General features: G+C 40.0%; 1 pseudogene; it reads right to left on the bottom strand.

Annotated features, from left to right (window-relative positions):
• Positions 1–211: 211 nt before the first annotated feature.
• Positions 212–4,738, bottom strand: LOC120147517 (annotated as a pseudogene).
• Positions 4,739–5,328: the final 590 nt, after the last annotated feature.

The following is a 5,328-nucleotide window of genomic DNA, read 5'->3' as shown; positions in this document are numbered from 1 at the left end:
AATGCCATGGCATAATACTATGCTAATACTATCATACATATGTCCTACTAAGAACACTACCTCCCCCAAACTTAAGGGAAGCATTGTCCTCAATGCTTAAAGAGAACTAAACTAAATATAAACTAAAATCCATACAATGAAATGCAACTAAATGAAAATGAATGCAAGAGAGGTACCTCAATGATTGCGTGGTGGCGTGGCCTTGGAGGTGCTAGTAGCTCCTCGCCTTGGAGGTGCTAGCAGCTCCTTGCCTAGTGCGCTTTCGAAGGGGTGCTGGGGTGGACTCGGAAGAAGAAGAGTAGTGATGCGCAATCTTCTTACGTCCAGCCGTGGTCTTGGTGCGTCGACCACTACGGGGTGCAGGCGAAGGATCAGGTGTAGTGATAGGACTAGGAGTTTCTTCTACAGAGACAGTGGGCAGATATTCAGGGGTGTCAGATCGGTGCAGATCAGGTGTTGGGTCATCAACTGGATGATCATCTTCACCTTGTTCGTACTCTGGAGATGCCTCGGCATTGAATGCCAGTAGAATTTCGTTTGGGAAGCCAGGGAAATTTCATTGACCGTGCGGAATAATTTCTTGAAACATTGATTCCACCACAACATCTCTATGCTTCACATATCCAAATAAGTTACGTATGTCACCGTGCAAAGCATGCATGTGAGTCTGAATCTGCATCACTTCTTTCTCGAGAGCAAGCAATCTTGCCTCGGCATCGGATTGTGTAGTACCTGTATGTTTCTCATGAACAAAGTCTTTAGAATTGGGACTTTCAATTCCCAATAGCAGTGGAAGTCTAACCCTATTAATGCCCGATAATCCAGGTAAAATTTCATCAAAAGCATTTTCGTCAACCTTTTTTTTACGACATAAGTCAGTAATTAAGTTAGGAAACACTAAAGCACTTGCATTTTTACTTAAGCAGTCATGAACTTGCTGAACAATAATACTCCCAACATCAATAGGACGGGACACCATTATCGAATGTAAAAGCAGTAAGCGTGAAAGTGATACCGTTGTATTGTGAGAAGTGGGCATGAGTTTTTGCTTAAGGAAGTGATTCCATAATTTAGCACGCGGCTGAAGACGCTCTCTGTTAATCAAGTATCTACTTGTTTGACGCCCATTCCACTCAATGTTTGCAAAGAATAAATCCTCAAGAATGTCATCATAAGTGTGGCTATCAGCTTCATTTTCGAACGTAGCATGCCCATCCACTACATCCTGCAAGTGGAAATAACGATTAATCGCAGTGGATGTAAAACGAATCTGCTTACCTTACACGAAAATGGCATGTTGGTTTGGCTTTGAAATATTTGCGTAAAATTCCTTAACCAACGAGGCATTCACTGAACCTGGATGGCGTGCGAATTTCTTCCACTTGAGCGGCGTAACTATATCCATTACATCAGGTCCAAAACCACCATCGGTCTCCTCGGTAAAATGAAACCTAACTCGAAGAAGAGTTTACGGTTCTTGAAGTTTTGAAACTAAGCCTTAGCCTCCTCGTTCTCAAACTGTTGGAACTTGGAACCTTCAAGTGCAGCCGGTCTTGTGCACACCATTTTCAACAGTTGTGAAGTAAGAAAAAAATTGGAAAAGAAAATAGCTTTCAAAAGCTTTGTAGAGTTTCGGCTAGGGAGAAAAGAGGAAAGAAGATGAAGAATATGAGAGATAAAAAGTAAAAGTTAAGAAGAAAATATTAAGGATGAAAGAGAAAAGAAAAAGTTAAATATTTAGGAGGGAAAAGTGTTGATTGGACGGTTAAGAGAGAAATTAGTGGTTGGGGGTTATACGTGTATGGGGAAGGAAAAAAATGTCAAAAGAAATAATGATGATGGCATAAAACTGTGGAGAGATAAAAGTAATGTCAGAATTAAATTAAATTAAAAAGAAATAAAATCAAAGAAATATCTCTCCCATTAATGCGCTGTCATTTCCTCCAATTGGATAACCGATCCTGTATGGTTTTGCAGCACTATGGTCCCTACAAATCATATAAAAAATTAATTACAAAATAGAATGAAACAAAAGTTTACATTTTAAATTTTATTTATGCACAGACACAAATTCAATGTCATGGCATCGAAGTTTGGTTATCCTCTTAGCACGCTTCAGCATCGTGCAGACGTAACACATCCTTGTTGTGTGGTGGTGGAACTCCATTGTAGGCTTTCAGACGCTGGCCATTGACCTTGAAGATCGTCTCATTGTCTATTCTCTTGATGTCAACAACTCCATGGGGGTAGGCATAATTCACCTCAAATGGTCCTGACCATCGAGATTTGAGCTTCACAGGAAAGAGTTTAAGTCTAGAGTTGTAAAGCAAGACTTGTTGCCCCACATGAAAATGCCATGGCATCAGTTTCTGGTCATGCTACGTCTTGGTTTTCTCCTTATATATCCGAGCATTCTCATATGCTTGTGCTCTAAACTCTTCCATTTCATTAAGTTCTAGTAATCTCTGCTCCCCAACTAGTTGAGCATCAAAATTCAATCTCTTGAAGGCACAATACACCTTATGTTCAAGTTCAACCAGGAGATGACAAGCTTTCCCATATACTAACTTGAAGGGTGACATCCCCAAAGGAGTCTTGAATGTTGTTCTGTACGCCCGAAGTGCTTCATCCAACTTTGGCGACCAATACTTACGCCTTGGGTTCACCACTTTCTCCAAAATTTGCTTGATCTCGCGATTGGAAATTTCAGCTTGGCCATTTGTCTGCGGATGATATGTCGTGGCAATCTTGTGTCGAACTCCATATCTCTTCATTGCCTTGGAAATCAATTTTTTTTATCAAAATGGGTTCCATCATCACTTATAATAGCTCGAGGTACTCCAAACCGAGTGAAAATGTATTTGTGCAGAAACTTGAGCATGGTCTTGGAGTCATTCCTTATTGTCGCTATTGCTTCCACCCATTTTGATACGTAATCCACAGCAAGAAATATATATAATTTTCCTTCAGAAGATGGGAATGGTCCCATGAAATCAATGCCCCACACATCAAACAATTCTATCTCCAAAATATTTTGCAGCAGCATTTCATGTCGCCTGGAGATGTTTCCAGTCCGTTGGCATCGATCACAAGCTTTGTAAAATGCTTGGGCATCTTTAAACAGAGTTGGCCAGTAAAAGCCTAATTGCAGGACCTTAGCAGCAGTCCTTGCTCCACCAAAATGACCTCCACATGGGGCCGAATGGCAATGGTACAAAATATCACGTTATTCCTCTTCGGGTACATATCGTCTAATGAGCTGATCGGCACAATGCTTGAATAAATATGGCTTATCCCAAAATTAGTGTCTTACATCGTGCTTGAATTTCTTTTTAGCGTGGCTATCTAAATTAAAAGGCAGAATTCGACTAACAAGAAAATTAACATGGTCAGCGTACCACGGAATTGTCGCGGCATATAAAAGTTTCTCATCAGGAAATTCCTCTTTAATATCTACAGTGTCATGGCATTCAGAATTGTTCTCTTGCCTAGATAAGTGATCAACAACTTGATTCTCAGTCTTTTTTCTATCTACCATCTCTAAGTCAAATTCTTGCAAAAGTAATATCCACCTAATAAGTCTAGGCTTGGCATCCTTTTTGTTCACTAAATATTTTATAGCCGAATGATCAGTGTGAACAATAACTTTAGTGCCTATTAGGTAAGGTCTAAATTTATCAAAAGTAAATACCACGACAAGTAATTCTTTCTCAGTGGTAGTGTAGTTCAATTGTGCTTTATTTAAAGTGCGGCTAGAATAATAAATAACATGAAAGATTTTACCTCGGCGTTGCGCCAAAACAGCACCTACGGCATAATCGCTTGCATCACACATCAACTCAAATGGTGATGTCCAATCGGGAGGAACTACAATGTGTGTCGAGATCAGTTGTCCTTTTAACTCAGTAAATGCGCCGAGGCATAACTCGTCAAACACAAAGGGTTGGTTTTGTTGAAGTAATGTGCACAAAGGCTTAGAAATCTTGGAGAAGTCTTTGATAAACCTTCTATAGAATCAAGCATGTCCAAGAAAACTTCTTATCCCCTTGACCGAAGTTGGTGGTGGCAACTTTTCAATTACTTCAATCTTCGCCTTATCCAACTCAATACCCTTGTGTGAAATTTTGTGGCCTAATACAATGCCTTCAGTCACCATGAAGTGACATTTTTCCCAATTTAAGACCAACTCAGCCTCTTCACATATTTTGAGAACTTTTGCTAGATTGTCGAGTCATCGTTCAAAATCATCCCCACAAACAGAAAAGTCATTCATGAAGATCTCTAGAAAATCCTCAACCATGTCTGAAAATATAGCTTGCATACAGTGCTGAAACGTTGTCGGGGCATTACAGAGTCCAAAAGGCATCCTCCTAAAGGCAAAAGTGCCATAGGGACAGGTGAATGTAGTCTTTTCTTGGTCCTCTGGTGCGATGACAATTTGATTGTACCCCGAGTATCCATCCAAAAAGCAATATAATGCTTTGTCGGCCAATCGATCAACAATTTGGTAGATGAAAGGTAGAGAAAAATGGTCCTTCTTTGTAGCTTTGTTGAGTTTTCTATAGTCCATGCATATCCTCCATCCGATAACAGTGCGAGTGGGTAATAGCTCATTCTCTTCATTAGTAACGACCGTCGTGCCTCCTTTCTTCAGAACACGTTGGACAGGGCTCACCCATGAGCTATTAGAGATAGGGTAAATCACTCTAGCATCAAGCCATTTCAGAATTTCTTTCATCACCACTTGCTTCATAATAGGGTTGAGTCTTCTTTGTGGTTCAATTGAATTACCGTGGAAATCTTCCAGCAGAATCTTGTGCATGTAGATTGTGGGACTAATGCCCTTCAAGTCGGCCATAGTCCAACCAATTGCTTTCTTATGCTGCATCAACACACTTAACAAACTTTGCTCTTGATTAGTAGTAAGGTTAGCGGAAATAATCACTAGTAAAGTCTCATCGCTACCTAAATAAACATATTTAAGATGCCATGGAAAAGTCTTAAGCTCTAGAGTAGGTGCAAGCAATAATGAAGGCTTAGTAGGAATGAATTCATCAAAATTCAGAGGTTCAAAATTCATACCTGATCTAGCTTGTAGTAAGCTAGATTGCTCCTCCAAAATTGAAAAGTTGTCGGACTCCACTAAGCTTCCATCATCCACCCAATAATCATTTTTTGCTACCTAAATGAAATTGTTCTGGCAAAGATATTCAGTCTGTTCTTCAATCACTGAGTTCGATTCAGAAATACCTTGGCATTCTTCAGTGTCATCGACATATTTGAGCGTTCGAAACACATTGACAGTCACACATTGATCGGCCACTCTCA

This window comes from Hibiscus syriacus, unplaced genomic scaffold (genome assembly GCF_006381635.1).
Source record: "Hibiscus syriacus cultivar Baekdansim isolate YM2019G1 unplaced genomic scaffold, ASM638163v2 tig00002511_pilon, whole genome shotgun sequence".
Lineage (NCBI taxonomy): Eukaryota > Viridiplantae > Streptophyta > Magnoliopsida > Malvales > Malvaceae > Hibiscus > Hibiscus syriacus.
The sequence above is the reverse complement of the archived record's forward strand: the minus strand, read 5'-3'. Positions and strand labels throughout refer to the sequence as shown.